Below are 17,510 nucleotides of genomic sequence, written 5' to 3'. Positions count from 1 at the left end.
GAATTTTTCCCTATTTCCAGCTCTGCCGACCCCTATTTCCAGCTCCTCAATCCCACCGAGCATTGGGAGGTATCTGCCACTCCTACACTCCTGGCAGAAGCAAAGCTTGGTGTTTCCGGACTGTAAAAGGAAGGAAAGACAGACAGTAAACTACAGAAAAAAAAAAAAAAAAAAAAAAAAAAGGTTATAAGCTAAAAACACTGGCATAATTGATAGAACAATGCTGCAAACAAATTTCCTGCAGAAGTCATATGCCAGCTGCCAAAAAGAGCTGTACCCCATCCCGTCTGCCGTCTGCACAACCTTGAGATCTTATCTCTTCCATCCTCCTCCTCTCTCCAACTGTTTGGAAATCTTAATTCATAAAATGAGCCTTAATTAAATAGGAAATATGCCTGTGTTTGCACAACTCAGAACACAATTGTGTCTCAGTCAAATAAACACTGGTGTCCATGTTACACTTGGGAATTTGCTGTGGTTTGGGGTTTTAAATTCGTTGCAGCAAGCTTGGGAGCAAAGTTTCAACAGGAATCTTTTCTTCTCCTCCCACCCTCTGTACCAGGAGGGTGAGACAGGGAACAAATCCCCATGCAGAGAGGCTCCGTACTGGCTCCAGCTCTAAGTGTACATGAGGATCATTTCAGGACATACCATATGAGACACGATAGCCAAAAGCAATTATTTTTCCTCACCACTTCTCAGAACCCAGACCTACCAAACTGCCCTGAAATAGCAGCACAGCTCTCTAAATAGCATTATTTCTTCTCTTTTTGAGAAGCAACACCCACACTGAATCTTTGATTTTAAGCCATCCCCGAGCAGTTACCACATCTTTACCATTCAAGCCACAGGGAAAATCATTAAATCCAACAGCAACACTATGGGAAGAAAACCAGAATTAGAAAAGCCAAACACCACATGGATTTACTCCCACAGTAACTGGATCAACTTCAGCCTGGAACAGACTAGACTTAACTCCAGGAAAAATATGTCTCTCCAGGTGCAGCTGTATCAAAGAGACTTTCCCCGGGCTCGTGCTTTGCTGGAGCATTAAACAAACCACATGTTCCAGCTCTGAGGCAGAAGACACGTACCCAGGGCTGGCCTCGGCACGCTGTGATTCACGCAGCCTTCTCCATCCTGCTGTCTGCACAAACACGCCCCTGGAGCAGCACAGAGCCCAGGGCAGGGGAATTCAGGTTGGGAGGAAAACCCTTAGATCCTGAAGGCTGGGTTATGGTTGGCAGACTGGCTGTCTGCTCCCAGCAAAAGCTTCCCTTGAAGAAGATGGGAATTTTCCCCATGGGTTTGAGTATGACAGTAAGAAGTATTTCAGTGCAAAAGTGGAGATTCTCCTCAGTACGGACTGTCTGCATTCAGGTCACCCGGAGACAACCAAAGAAAATCAGCACTGCTACAGAAAATTTGTTCTACAGGACCACATCCTCGCTGTAAAGCAACAGGAGCAATTTCCCCCGCTGAGTGATTTTCCTCCTGAGCGCAGAATGGAGCAGAGAGCAGAAACAGCTCATGAATCATGGAATCACAGAATAGTTTGGGCTGCAAGGGACCTTTAAAGGTCAAGACAAGAGACAGAGGGATGAGTGAGGAAAGAGATGAAAATACAACAGTGACACCTTCACCTTTGTTCCCACCTTGTCGCAAACTTCTAAACAAAGCCTGAGGACAGAATTTTGTCTGGAGATTCCAACAGAAAACCTCCTCCAGTTGACTTCTTGTGCTTTGAGATTTTAAGTGCCTTGCAAAGTGGAGCCTGGAGGGCTGTGGGATGCACTCCAGTGATGGATTACCACTGCTGCAAGGTGCCTTTCATTTCCCCTGACACACCTGAACTCAAAACGTTTCTTCTCTGCAATAATCAAAACATTTTACCAAAACAAAGCGAAGTTTACTTTAGTATTGATCCTCTGCATGCAACTGTGCCTCAAACAGCTTCACAGAATTGAGATAAATGTTGTTCAGAAAGAGAATAATTAAATACCACAGGCTGAGGAAAGAAAAAAAATGTATTTTAGATCTAAGACATTTTTCACAGGGCAGGAAGATCTGTCATAAACAGCAGAAACTGTGAATTGGGACACTTGTGATTTATCTCTGCTTCCACAGCCTTCCCATGTGACTGGGGTAAAAGAACAACAGTCCTACTCAGAACTTGCTCAAAATAAAGCACAATTTCAACATGCTTAGGTGGGAACTCATTTTATTCAGCACACCACGCTTGATCCTTTCAGTACCTCAGCTTCACCGAATGTAAAACAGTACAAGCACCTGGCTGTGCCAGAAAAGCATTTTCATTAATGCCCTTGAATGAAAAGGCATCAGTGTAAGGTATTAAATCCCTACCAGGACAGCTATGTGCAAGTCAGATGAGATAACAAGCCAGTAAATTTCAAATTACCACTTGCATCCATCCCATAACTACATGCTGAAATCCCTCCAGCTAGGCTGGCGTGTTGGCAGGAAAAAATTGTCATTGCTAAAATTAGCAGACACCTCAATCATTGTGTGATGCTTCAAAAGCAATGGAGATGTAAAGTGGAATTTGTAGGACACCATTTAAACTGAAATGAGAGCTCCGCTCACTGAGCAAAGGCTTTTCTTAATTCCCTTCCTGTTTGGACAATTTGATCCACTTTTATTTTTTTTTCCACTACAACCACAAAGGTCTGTCCTGCAGTGAATGGATAGGCTTTTTTCTGGGATAACTTCCAGGTTAAAGAGAAAGGATTCACACTTGAATGAAACATAGGCACTGTATTTGGAAAATTTGTTTTGAAAACTTGGGAAGGAAGCAAAGCCTCCTTCATTTAAAAAGAGACTCAATTAACATTCTCCAACAAGTCTTCCTATCGAAAGGCAGTATTTGCTGGGGAACATGTGATCTGAAACTTGTTCTCCTCGCTCACAATGTTCCTTTCTGAAATACAGGGCACTGCTTTGGAGAGACACGAGGATCTTTACACAGCTTTCCAAAGCACTGCCTGTCACAGGCCAGGCCTTGACTCCAGACATCAGATCTTAGGCTCAGGAAACTTAAAATAGTGCTTAAAGACCCTAATAAAGACCTAGGGTGACACAATCCTACTGTGGCTCCCTCTACAAGGACAGATCATCTATGCTCAGCCACAAGGGCGAGATGAATCCGCGGCGTCACAAATCTCACCTCCTCACTGCCCTGAAAAAACACATTTTTAAAACTTTCTGGAAAGAACAACCAAGCAGGTGTTCTGCTTTTGATTCCTGCCTGTCTGGGTGTGGGTTTGATCTGTAGCAGGCAGGGGCCAGACAGGACCACCCTAAGGGTTACCCTAGGTTTGAAAAACAATCCTGCAAGTGCTGAGCATGTCTAGAAATTGCCCACGCAGGAGTTAGAAAACAATCCACGCCATTATTTTTTTTTCCAGATAAAGAGGGGAAAAATGCTATTGACAGCTTAATATGCACTTTTATTTCTAAATTCCCTTATCAACTGCATATGACAGAGCATTCTTCACTCTTTAATAAGTACAGGTTGAAGTTGATCCTGACTGGAAGTTGATGATGGATTGAGTCCTTGTCAATACCCAGCAGATTTGGATGGGAGATGATAAAGGCAATACTGGTGTGTAGAGCTACAGAAAACATGCTATCAACACATCCAACACCTTAGGGAGACCATCTGTAGCAGCCCACTCCTTCATTTCTTCTGGACGCCTCCAATTGCAGCATAGCCCAGGCACAAGCAACAGAAGGGAAGAGCTACCTGCAGCTACCCCCCACCACTGCCTCAGAGGGACTACGTAAGCAGAGCAAGGACACAGGCTCCTTCCAGAGCCTCTCCCAGGAATTTGGCTGCTGAGATGTGAGCTACCCTTCAGAAAAAAATACTATTTTTCCCTGCTGATCATGCTTTTAGTCCAGGCACTATATCAGGTGTGGATGACCACAAAAAGTCGACATTCAATCACTGTTCTTCAGTTCCTCCATCTGCTAATTTGTCTACACCAAAATGGGCCAAACATCCCACAACATCTTCCCTCCATCCAAAATAAAAGCAATTTAGGGGTCCTGGTTTTAAATAACATTTTCTATGGGAAAGTCAGCACGCTTTAAATTCACAGTAAGTGGAATAGTGTCCTCACACAGACAAGTGTCTCACTCTTAACCCTTGCTGGTCACAAACACAGATGTCAGGACAAAGCAGCAGAGAATCCTCTGTACATCCCATACAAACCAACCACGAGGTGCTTCCCACAGCTGGGAATGAGCTGCTTGGTGATAAACACACTTAATGGAGTTTACATTTGGTTAAGACACTTATAGATTAAGAGGTTGGCTCCTGTCTTTCCTGCCAGCTACAGGCAAATGCTGGGCAGCAGAAGGTGAAGATACTTTTCCTATGAGGTTAAGCAAGAAATAAATGAAAAGCCATAGGGACCTCACACAAAACAGAGGGCCAAAAGTTGGCCTCAAGTTGAGGTTTCTGTGAAAACCCTCCATCAGTCCCAAGGGAATCCAGAAAATACATAAAGGGGACACAGTTCACACAGTCACTCTCCCATTACCTTGAGCTAAAGATCCCCTTGGCAGATGCATCTTCTGCACCCAGAAATGCCCCTTACAGATCCCTTCTCCTGAGAATAGAACAGGCGGTAACAACTCATGAAATGTGCTCATACCCACATCTTCTACAGAATCTGACCTAAGTTTCATTGCACCTTTGGAAAGAGGCAGCCCACTCCAAAAGTTTAAAATTGGTAACTGCAGTAACTGCATTTCTTAAGGAAAGAAAGGGAAGAGTATTTAATAATCAAATAGCTTCACCTCTCCACGTACAGAGCTGTGGAAGCTTTCTGATCCTGTCCACTCTGCATCTGCATGTACTGGAAACTAGCTTTAGGACCAGCAAAGTCCAGTATCACACAAACATACAGGATGCTTCTTTCTGTTACATCACATTGGAGTTAAAAACAGGTATTAAATTATACCGCACATTTTATTACAAAGAAATTAGAAAGGGATCTAACCACTAGAAAATCTGTGCTTTTGAAGGTGAAGTTGCCGGGCCAACATGGGTAAAGAAAGTGCTGTTAACTCTGCTCTGGGACTGCAGCATTGATGCAAATGCTGCAGACACGTAGAGCCTCTGCCTCAGAAAGTTACTGGGACTCAAGGGATGGGGACACAGCACCATATTTACACCTCTGCCCCACTGTGCATCTTCTTGCATCCATTTGTCACCCAATGCATCTTCCCCTCCCTGCTCCAGAGCAGATTAGGCATAATATACTTATGCAGTTGTGAAGTGTCCTGCCTATTATCCAATTAGACAGCTAACGAGATCTGAGTAACAGCACGTAGGCACTGATAACTGCTGCCCGATATCAGTACAGATTAGACACGTTCTTTATGTTCCCAGCCCTTGCAGAAAAAGGGTTGGGATTCGTTCAAAGGCTGCTCCGAAGACTGGATTCAGGTAATTGTTTAATTTTGTTTAGGATCCATAAACACATCACGTTTGTTTCCTCTTGATCTCCTGGAGCTGTCATGTCACAACTGTCCTGTTACAAAACTCCTGATCAATCTGGTGTGACTTGCTCCGTTGAACTTTCAGCGTGCACAGGGGCAGGACTCATCACCTTTATGGTCCCTTCTACCATCAGAAATCCATGGAGCAATAAAAGATCTGCACATCATCAGGAAAAAATGTACAGGACTGATAAAGAGATTCAGAAATGCAATCTTTATTAGCTCTGACGTGGTTCCACATGACATTCTCATAAGATCCACCTAAGAAAACATTAATTAGATGTAATCACCATAAAATGGCTGCATGTCAACATCCTCGGAGCATAATTATCAAGGGTTTGTTATCTAATTGGGAGGGCACTGGAAAGCGGGACCAGCTAGGCATAAGAGCTGTGCAATATTTTCATTACTAGTCAGGATGAAAGACTGGAATGTATGGCCATAAACCAAACATGATTCAGCTGGGAGGATTAGCAAGCACCATGGTATACAGATTTCAATTTCTAAATGATTTCATGCACTGTATCAACATCAGGAAATAATTAAGAAAGGGAAGCCCCAGGTAAAATACAAAAACAGGGAGCAACTCTCTATTCAGAAAGACTTCAGAATAGGCTCTTTGAGGGTTCAAGGTAAAATGGTGACATTCAATAACGTCCCACAGGTGCATGAAGCCAAAGCCCAAGGGATGGGCCATGGAACGCACTCAGCTGTGCCTTGCAAAGTCCTGCCCTGAGCTGCTCACTGCCATGCTTTTTGGAACAGCAGACCTGAGACTACCTTGTGGAGAGCAACAAAATTAAAAAACACCAGGTGTGAGGTTTAGCTGGATCCATTTAAGCCAGAAATGCTCCTAAGAACAGACTTATGCAGGCAAGCAAGCAAGCAAGACACAGCCTGAAGGGTGACCTCTCCTTCCAAATCCAGCAGGAAAATTCAGAGTTTGGTTCCCTTGAACCGAACCCTCTGTCTTGAATCTCTGTCTGAAAACAAGATAACAGCCATCAATGTGGGTGGAAAGAACAAGAATCCAGGGCTTATCAACATAGAAAATGGGGAGATACTGATTGGATGGGTGAAGCACACAGCTTTAAACTGACAGAGGGCAGGGATAGATGGGCTACAGGGAAGAAATCCTTCCCTGTGAGGGTAGGGAGGCCCTGGCACAGGGTGCCCAGAGAAGCTGTGGCTGCCCTTGGATCCCTGGAAGTGTCCAAGGCCAGGTTGGACTGGTCTTGGAGAAACCTGGGATAGTGGAACGTGTCCCTGCCCATGGCAAGGGGTGGGACTGGATGAGCTTTATGGTCCCTTCCAACCCAAACCATTCTGTGATTCCATGACTCTGTGGTTCAAACAGGCTCAGATCACTAAGCTGGAAAAGCAGCAGCCAACAGATTGGAACACCTGATGTGAGAAGGGAATAAGGGAACGAGGGTTGTTGAACTTGGAGAAGAAATGGTGTTTGGCGAGGGATCCAGTTACTGTCTTCAACTACTTAACTGAGGTTTACTGAGCAGATGGTGGCAGACTGGACAGCAGAACCAAAAGGACAAGAAACAATGGGAAATACTGACAGTAATCAGTGATCAGACAAGAAAATATCCCTCACCACAAGAGCAGTAAGCATGGCATTAACCTGCCACTCTTGACTAAAAAGAGGTCCAAAAAAGTTCACAAGAAACCCACCTTTGATCCTGACCCTGTCTGAAGCAGGAGGTCAGACAAGAGAGCCTCAAATTACCTGTCCCACTTCACTTACTCTTCAGTTCTAAGAAATCTTTATCAAGGAACACTGGAAAAGGAATTTTGCCCAAGAGTCTACATCATTCTACATCTCTTCAGTGCTAGCAAGTACTTAAACCCTAAAGCTGTCAATAAAATATCTTCCACATAACTAAAGATCCCAGTGTCTGCAACTGACAGAGAAAAAAAGTAAGGAATGAAACACCAGAGCTTTCACTGCAATCTGAAAGAGAACAAGAGAAACTGGGGACTCACATTACACAAGTTATCATACAAAAACTCTGCAAGAAGACTGATGAATTCAAAGATACATACTGATAGTTCAAACAAAAAAAAGAGCCAGACTGCTCCTCCCTACCTGCTCTTTCCACAGAAATAAACACAAGTCGATGCCAAAAGATGTTTCAGACCTGTCCGGACCAGCCTTCACTTCAGTGAGAGCTGCTTCAGTTGTCTCAGGACAAAGGCTCTCTGTGTGCAGACAAACCTTTCACACACACTTCCTACTCTCTCCCACTGAAAGGTATAACAGAGGTGTTAATAGATCCAGAGAAAATGCCTGGAACAATACACACAGGCAAGTTTTGGGGCTTTTCCCCCCAAAAAATAAAGTGAATGAGTTTACCTTAGCAAATAGTGCTTCTGGTGCCGGTTGATCTGTTTTCTGGCATGTTTTATATTTGAGTGCTACCTCTCAGAATAATCTTCACATCCACTTTTTACCAGCTTTTGAAATGCATGAATAGCTGAATCCTTCAGGGGAACAAAGGGACATTAGGTACAAAATCAGATGCACAGAGTGTAATCACGGCAGGGAGGGAGAAGGGAAGGTCACTCCTAAGCTACAGCTGGCAGGTCAGAGCAGGAAAGCACAATGGCTGAGCTGTAATCGAGCTAATCATGGGGAAAGCCTTGGTCAGGGCAGCTGGCAAGGACTTCCTTCACCTTACAACAGGGAGGAATTATTCTGGAACAGTCAGAGATACAGAACACATCCCTGTGGAAAAGAGAGCACTTGAGCAAGAAAAGCATGTGCTCTGTTTTTATAGTTGGTAATAAAGAGACAAAGCCATAATAAAACCTTCCATGACAAAACACTTCACCAGTGCTCTGTCCAAAACTAAAATGCACTCATCATACCCCAAAAGTCTACTTGAGAGTCACAAAATGGTGTTTGTTGGCTCAGTACATGCAGGTACCAGACACAGCACTCCAAGCAAGTTTTGGACCCTGCAGCTCAAGGAAGACACGGCCCAGAGATTCCCAAAGGCAGCTCCAGAGGACTGAACAGCTCGCTCTGTACAGTAACAAAAGGGCAAGAGGGCGGCAATTCCCAACTGCTGCACAGACATCAAAGTCAGAGACTAGGAAAATCTCGGTAATGGCAAGAACAATGACCGACTTTCAAGGATTACCCAGGGAGGATAAGGAAAGTCCATCACTGGAGGCTTTTAACAACTGCTTTGGACAAACATCTGCTGGGAAAGTTTAGACAGATCTGACCCAGCCTTGGGCAAGGGTCAGATTAGACAACTTAAGGTCCCTTCCAGTGCTGCAGCTCCTTGCTTGTGACAGAAATATGACAACAGAATACGTCAGCAGCAGCCCCAAAGCACGCAAGCCTCCCTAATATTTCCATCATATATGGGAGAAACACTGTAAGACCCCCACATGCACCAGCTGCCTGTTCCCACATGGCACCTTCTCCCTTCATTCCTGGAGGAGCAATACAGGGAGAACACAAAGAGCTGGACTCACAGAACAGACAAGGGAAGAGGAGCTCCCAGGCATAGCTTTTCCAACAACACAGTCCCTCTCACATCTCACAACATGGGGACAGTTGTTAACAGGAGCCTGTCTTGGTTTAGGGCAAATATACAGCATAAACAGAACAGACGATTGGGGATACAAGCATCATAGAGTCACCCTAGGACAAAGCCCATCCCATTTACCCCATTCCCTTCTCACCCTGCAGTCTGAGCAGTTCTCTCTTTTTTCTCTTTAGGCCTTTCTTCTGTTCCTCCCTGGAATATTTTCATGTGTAAGATTTTCAGGACTGGATCGCTGCCCACCACACAGCCCTGGATCCCACCCCAAGGGAATCAGGGGACAAAAAGAGTAATGACCCGGTGCTTCACTCCAAAGCCCGCGGTCACACTCAGCCCTTTGTCAAGTTCTCTCAAAGCCCAGAGACACCAGATGCCACTGTGACACTGGAGCGATGGTGTGAGCTCCCCACGATTAGAAAAGGACATTTAATTTAGTCTGCTGGGAGGACTTTATGCTCCTGCAAGCATTAATGAATGGCACCAAGCGTCCCGTGGGGTCAGAGCATCCGAGCAGCAGAGTGTAAACTGCAAACTCGGAAGTACCAACCTTTATCTCAGGGTTAAAGCTTCACCTATCAATGCAGTTTTAAGAATTTTTGCTTCCTTGCATGCCCCCCCCACAATCCTCTTGGCTCATTCTTGAAAATCCAAAGTCAAGCTCCAAGCTCTGTCTATGGAACAGAAAGGGAGGAAGGTGGCAGACGTGGTGCCAGGGAGAAATGCTCACATGTGTGAATGTTTTTGTGAGCACATCCCAGCTATAACCATAAGTGTGTGTGTTTGTCCGTACACCCTGGCACGTCTGAGGGCACAGTTATGCAATCCCAGAAAACTTAAGATCCCAGTTTGTACTGTCCTTAAAGGACAGCCCTGACTGTACGTGCAGTGCTGACAGCAGCAGTCATGGGACAGGCCAGGGATTGGATCCAACTAAAAAAATAACCCCATAAAAATAATAATCTTCTGCCAGGTGTGTGGGCTCCCTGACCGAGATCTCACACCCACGGTCACAATAGAACATGCACAGGAATAGGATGACCCCTTTTCCTAGAAGTAGCATCTTAAATCTGTGTAAGTCACCCGCCAGCCTGTGCTCTGACGGCTGGAAAAAGAGTTATGCAAGAGAGGAAACAAGCAGTCGGAGACAGGACAGCTCAGAGAAAACATCTCAGGGCAGCTCCACTCCTAAAGCCAGGCTCTTGCAAAACAACCCTCGTGCCAGCTTGCCAGGCTTTCCCAAAGGGTCCGTGAGCTTCAGGAGTGCAACCAGAAGATTACCAGGCACATCTTCCTGGCAGAGTCCTCTGGGATCACAACAGTGACTGATTTCAAAAAAGAAAATCCCATTAGAAGAAGACTGGAGATCAAAGCAGGAGGTTACATTGATATCCTGGAACACGCATCCCATGGGACAGGAGAATTTTTAATTCAGTTTCAGACTAAATACTCCTCCAACAGAAACATCAGGTGAGCACGCTTGAATGTTGCACCTGTGCAACCTCTTTGGGAGAAAATCCATTCCTCGCCTGCCCTGAAAAATTAATTTAACTGAACCAACTCTTATAAAGGAATAGAAACTCCTCCTTTCCTATGCAATTCTCAGTTTAGGGATAGGCTAGGACTAGCTGCTTCACTTAGCACAAGGCATTTTCTGCCTACATCAGCTGCAAGGGAGCTTGAGTAAGTACTCCACGACACAAATGATCTAAAACCAACATGCTTTTTTTCCCTTCTCAAAGTGAGCAAACATCACCATATCCCGTCCAATGTTTCAGTCATTCCAAGCCTGCCAGCAAGCTACGCTATTCCATGCCACTCAGCTCAATCTAGAGGACACACTAAAGGAAAATCTGACATTATGAAGAATAATGAACGGTGAAGAAATGAATAACTAAGTATCCATTCTTCAGAAGTTATCTACATCCATTTCGTTTTCTACTTCATCAGCCAGGAAAACAAATATTTTCTTATTTCTTAAAAGGTAGTTCCTGCCTTTGAACTCAGTAAGTACACACACACACACAAAAAGTGGAATTAAATGAACTTTTCAAGCCATTATAAAGGCTTTGCAGCTCTTAAAAGGCCTATTGGATAAAATAAATGTAAGTTACCCAACCAAAAATTCCCCACAAGCTGAAATTGTCTGGGTTTCATCAGTTCAGCTCTTTAGGACCCTCCACAGCTGACATCTCATTCCCTTTCTGGCACTGATCTGTTCTGTGGCCCCCAGTGCTCCCCCCATTCTTCTACTCCAGGAAATGAGAGAAACGTGGTCTCAGAGCATGATGTGTTAAACTGCCCCAAAGAGGGAATATCCAACAACAACCCTGTGTAAATCTCTACTCTGGGGCTGCAAAATCTGTCTCCCTCAGACCCTGCAGGCTGCCAGCCACCATCACTTGGAATTAGAGAGCAACAACAATAAGTGCCTTGTTTAACCGAGACTTTAAAGCAGGGCCTGGTAGCAGAGAACTCCCCAAGAATAGCTCAGGGATCAAACTCCAGCAGGAAAAGCAGGGAGGGGCTTTTTGACCCCTCTTGCATTACGTTCCTGCTGCTGAGCTCATCAACTTCAGAGCAACGCAGAGCCAAACCACTCCCTGCTGCATCCTTACAACTTCCATCCCATCCCTGCAATCTCACAGCCCTGGGCCCAACATGTCACAAAACAAAAACTTCGAGTCCTCATGAAAAATAACACCAAAACTGCACTCAAAACCACGGGCGTGATTAAAATTCACCTAACACCACCACATTTGCTGCATTTAAAGATTTCCAGAGGAAAAGGTCACCGGAATATAGAGCACATCTCCCAGAGCTAGCATCCTTGCCATGCCGCTGTCGGGTTCAGACAGCAAATACATTGTTATAAGATCCCTGTGTGCCGTGTTATCCACAGCTCAGGGCTGCTGGCTCAATCACAGAATGGTTTGGGTTGGAAGAGACATTAAAGAACATCTCATCTCCACCCCCTGCCACAGGCAAGAATACATTCCACTGTCCCAAGCTGCTCCATGCCCTGTCCGACCTGGCCTTGGACACTTTCGGGGATGGGGCAACCACTGCTCCTGTGCTGGGGCTTCATCACTGAGTGACTAAAGAACTCCTTCCTAGTATCTGATCTGAAAGTCCCCTCTGTCAGTGGGAAGCCATTCCCTCTCATCCTCCTGTCACTCCAGGCTCTTATCCAAAATCCCTCTCCAGCTCTGTTGGAGCCCCTTTAGGCACTGGAAGGTGGTCAAAGGTATCTCCAGAGCTTTCTGTTCTCCAGGTGGACTCAGCTCTCTCAGCCACCCACCTGCACTGTTCTTCCAGCCCAATCCCAGGGGCCCCCAAGGGCACTGGTTTTCGTGGAAACACAAAAATAGGACCTCAAACTAAGGTTCCTCTAAAGCCACTCTCCAGAGCAGAGCCACACACCACATGAAACACCTGCACCACGCCAAGGCACTCTTCAGGTGCCACCCATGCTCATGGTGGTAACTGGAGTCGCCACGAAAATTTATTTTCCAAGTGGTTCATATTCCTACCCTGCAGTATTTCTGGAATTTTTTTGTTAAAACAAGAAGAAACCACTGAAATATTAGAATAAAAAAAAAAAAAAATTTCAATCGATTTCCACGGTGACTCCTGTAAACTCAAGATTTATTACACTGCACACACCCATGTGCCCTCAACACAGAGCACGGAATGCCCAGACACAGCAAAGCCAACACAGCAACAGAGCCAATGAAAATGGGACACAAAATTACTGTAGATGAAAATTTTTATGTTCTCTCAACAGGAATGATAGCAAAGATAATAACACAGTCTAGAAATGCCATAAAAGTGGTTTTGAAGTGTCACTTGCAACCTACTTGTGTCTTAGGGTTCCATAATTTGATTAATTGGTTGCATTTGGGATTTTTTTTTCATGGTTATGTTCCTATTCCCTATTCTCATGGTGGGTTACCATCTTTCTCCCACATTACTGCTGTCCTTAGATCAGTTTTTGCATGCAAGCAGAGCAGGACAGATCCCTCAGCCACATCTTAAAGCCAGAGGTTTAGACAGTTCAGAGAAAGAAGAGTTCAAATCCACTCTTCACCCACATCAATTCCAAGAGGAGTTCTTTACAGCTCTTTTATTCATTATTTACCACTCTGACACAATGTTTTAGCTCACTAACAGAACTAAAAAAAATCAGTTATTTAATTTCCATAGACTTGACTTCATTAACTTCTGGAGAGGAGTAATGTTTGTGGCCAGTGGGAAAGGATATTTCTACATTTTTCCATTTTCTGCTCTGTTAATTACAATTACTGAGAAAAGGAGACAGCGGTGAGATTTGTGAAACACAGCAGGCTGTGTTTTAATACTTGTGAAAAAACCCATAGAAAATAATTTCTCCATTTTGTATAACCCAGTCATACAAAATAATTCCAAAATACTTCAGAAGTCAGCATCACAATTTTCCTTAGATACTCACTTGGGTCAGCAGGAATTTAATTGGATTTGATTAGAAGGGATTACTTTTCACTGAGATGGCAGGAACAGAAAACATGAAATTATGGAAGTGGGGTCGAGAGACAAGCAGATACACTCCTGAGGCTCGCAGCGAGATGCAGGAATATTCTTCCAAGCCCCTGAGGCAGAAATGGGGAGGGGTCTGACAGAAGATTACACTACTCGCCTAAGGTGGAGGTCAATAAAAGCACCATCACACCTCTTAGATGCTGTAGGGAGCCCAGAAAGCACCACATCTGCTGTTTGTAAGGAACATCAACAACTTGACAGAGTTCTCCAAACTCTACATCAACCCCTGCAGTACTACCAAGCCAACTGAGATTCCTCCATCCCAGTAAAACACTGACTTCCAGAGACACCACAGCTACCTCGTGACACTTTGGTGGGAGAGACACAATGGGGTTTGAGTGCATGCAGCACCAGCAGGGCCGAGGACACGGGATCCCAGGACACATGCAGCATGTTTGCGGTGTTCCAGCCGCACACCCCAGCGTTTCAGGGGAGCGTGGCACAAAGCGGAACAGCTCCAGAGCCGCTATTCCAGGGAGCTGACAGATGGAGAAGGATGAACGACCACAGCACCCAACATCAGCCAGTGTTCTCAGCACTTAAAGCCTCAGACCTCTACTCCCCTTTCCACACACAGCTTAGCCAAAATACCAGCTGGATGCTGCTCCAGACCCAAAGGAGTCCAGGTAAACATTTGATCAGCCACACAATGATTTGGATCCAGGCAGTGAGTCAGACCAAGCCTGTTGCATTTTTGCCAGCTCAGTAGTCATCCAAACAGGCTTCCTCGTCCGGCTACCCACTCCACAACAGCGGCACGAGGGAAAGGCACTGCGGGGTTTTTTTAGAGGCAAAGCCAGCTGAAACCACAGAGCTTGCTACTCCTTAAAAAACACGGTACATCTGTTCCACAGTAGTGCCATAAAAGATTAGTAAGTGCTGGCCTAACAATCTGGAAAGGGAAAAGGACCTAGGAGAGCAAAATGTTATCACTAAGTCAATAAAACAACATCTGTAAAGAACTGAGAACATAACAACATTCTTGCACAACACACAGAAATGCTCCTGGGTTGATTTCTTGCTCTCCACTAAACCTGTCTGGTAACTCCGGGAACAGGGCTGCATCGTACAGGCTACAGGAAAAGTGGAACAACAGGGTGAGCTAAGGACAGGGCTCCAGGCTCGACTTTGTTTGTGCAGGATCACTGAGTGGACATGTGTTAGGTGATACATATGGTTTCACTTTTATGTAAAGCTTGTGTTTACATCTAAAATATCAGGCAATTACAGCTGGTCCCAGCACCAGATTTGAGACAGCATGAAAAGCACATTTGGGGATGAGCAAAGCAAGGATGCAGCAGAGTAGCTCTGTGTATGGGGTTGAGAATGTAAATGTTCGTTTTGAGGTCAGTTTCAGAAACTGACAATTGGCTTTGTGCATTTTACTACCCGGCATTCAGGACCAATCCCTCATCTACCACACCGATCTCAAAGACAGAGCAATCCCGCGGAAGTCGATGGATTCGGCTGAAAACGCCAGATCGGTGCGAACCGCCAAGCCCCCAGTATTGTAACAGCTTTGTATAAACACGAAAACACCAGAAACACAAACAAGCTGGGAGTGAGCCCTCGCCGCTCGTCATTCACATCCCCACCACGCTGACTTCCCCACTTAACCTCTCCTCTTGGTGTCATCACCGGCAACGCCGAGGCGGGGAATGCGCAGGCAGGCGCGGACTCGGGTCAGATGCGGGGAGACACACTGACATCAACACACGGGAGGGGAAAAATAACACCCAAACCACCCCAAAACCCCAACACAACCGTGCGTGTTCTGCCCCGAGCCGAGAGAGCGATCCTTTCTCCCACGGTCCCCATATAAAGCGGTCGGGATGACACCTGCTCAGCACCTGCCTGGGTTGGGGCGTCAAGGGGCGGAGGAACGAGGGTCAGCAAATTCCTAGGGTGGTTTAGGAGGTGTGGGACGGGGGACAGCGAATGTGTCCCCGGAGGAGTTTGGGGAGGTGGGACTGTGGGATGGGGCACGGGGCTGAACCCTCAGGGCGGTGTGTGGGACAAGGCACGGGGAACGACCCCCTCTAGCAGCTGTGTGGGGACGGGGCACAGGGAAGGACCCCCTCGGGCAGCTGTGTGGGGATGGGGCACTGAGAACGGCCCCTCGGGCAGCTGTGTGGGGACGAGGCACAGGACTGAACCCACAGGGTGGTGTGTGGGATGGGGCACAGGGAAGGACCCCCTCGGGCAGCTGTGTGGGACGGGGCACAGGGAACGGCCCCTCGGGCAGCTGTGTGGGACGGGGCACAGGGCTGAACCCTCAGGGCGGTGTGTGGGACAGGGCACAGGGAAGGACCCCATGGGCAGCGGTGTGGGTTGGCGCACAGGGAACGACCCCCTCGGGCAGCTGTGTGGGACGGGGCACAGGAACGACCCCTCGGGCAGCTGTGTGGGACGGGGCACAGGGCTGAACCCTCAGGGCGGTGTGTGGGACAGGGCACAGGGAACGACCCCCTCGGGCAGCTGTGTGGGACGGGGCACAGGAACGACCCCTCCAGCGGCTTGGCGAGGTGGGCGTGTGGGACAGGTCCCGGCTCTGTGCCCCCAGACAAAGCCCCCGCCCTCTCCCCGCCGCTGCCCGGGCGCTCTGTGCGGGGACGGAGCCGGGCAGCCCCGCCGAGGCGGCACCGGCCCTCCCGCCGCAGGTGCCGGCTGAGGGGGCCGAGGGGACCCCGCGAGGGGACGCTCCGAGGGGACCGGGGCCGCCGCCCGCCGCGTACCTCTCTGTGCGGTGCGGTGCCGGAGGGGACTGTCGGGGTCGGGGCGCCCGCCCGGCTCTCGCCTCGCTGCCTCCCGCGGCTGAGCGGCTCCCGGCGCGGCTGAGCGGCGGCTGCGGGCACTGCGGGCCGAGAACCAGCGCCTGCCTGTTTTCCAGCCGCCTCCCCTGCGGCCCGCCCCGGCTCCGCCTCGAGCATCCCCCGCCTCCGCCTCCTCCTCTTTCCCCTTCTCCGCCTCCGCCTTCTACGCCGCTTCCTCCGCCCCGCTCGTGAGCTTGGGCGGCCTGAACGTGAAACTCTAAGGATATGGGCGGCTATTTGGTGAAACAAGCATATGAATCCTAATTTTCTTCCTAAGCGGGACGGGTCTTTTTCACCGTTTTCGGTTGCCGCTGTACTTCAAGGCTGCTTTGATACCGCTGCTCCGGGGCGTTCACCAAACTACAGAGCCGACCCAGCGTGGAAAATAACTTCATTCCTGAACAATTTTTTTTATTTTTTTTTCCTAATCCTGTCCAGACAATGAAATTAATCTCATCGGAGTCTACCTCACAATTAAAGCCCAGCCTGTGGACCAGAAAAACACAACCCACCACAACCCTACCCGAACACCATCGCACTTCCTTATCTCTCAGAAACCATCTGGTTTCTGCCACTCACTGATATCAGCATTCACGCAATGTCCCATACTGAAAAAAAAGAAGATACAGAAAATCAAAAATAGGCGTAGCTTTAGATTTTATTCGGCTTGAAGACCCCTAGAAGCTAGCAAAGGACCTTCCCCAACATATATGTGTACACACACTATAATATATAATGTATATGCAATGCAAATATATGAATACATAATACATAATATAGAATATATATACTATAATATACATATATATGTTTATAAAAAACTGTGTGTGTGTGTTTGCACAAAATGTATATTGGGCACCCCATCCTGGGAAATAATCAAGACCAGTTTGGACAAAGCCCTAAGCAATTTGGTCTAATGGAAGGCATCCCTGGCCATGGCAGGGGGTTGGAACTGAGTGATCTTTAATGTTCCTTCCAGCCCAAACCACTCTGCAATTCTGTATATAATAAGAATACTCTT

At 46.9% G+C, this 17,510-nt stretch overlaps 1 protein-coding gene across 1 annotated transcript in view; it reads right to left on the bottom strand.

Annotated features, from left to right (window-relative positions):
- SMOX (spermine oxidase) overlaps positions 1–16,550 on the bottom strand; it is a 49,238-nt gene extending 32,688 nt beyond the window's left edge. Inside the window, exon 1 of the mRNA XM_040064863.2 lies at positions 16,412–16,550. The gene's annotated coding sequence lies outside the window, so the exon portion shown is untranslated. The remainder of the gene's footprint in view (positions 1–16,411) is intronic.
- Between the last annotated feature and the right edge of the window lie 960 nt (positions 16,551–17,510).

Source organism: Hirundo rustica, chromosome 5 (genome assembly GCF_015227805.2).
Source record: "Hirundo rustica isolate bHirRus1 chromosome 5, bHirRus1.pri.v3, whole genome shotgun sequence".
NCBI lineage: Eukaryota > Metazoa > Chordata > Aves > Passeriformes > Hirundinidae > Hirundo > Hirundo rustica.
This window is presented reverse-complemented; position numbering and strand designations above follow the sequence as displayed.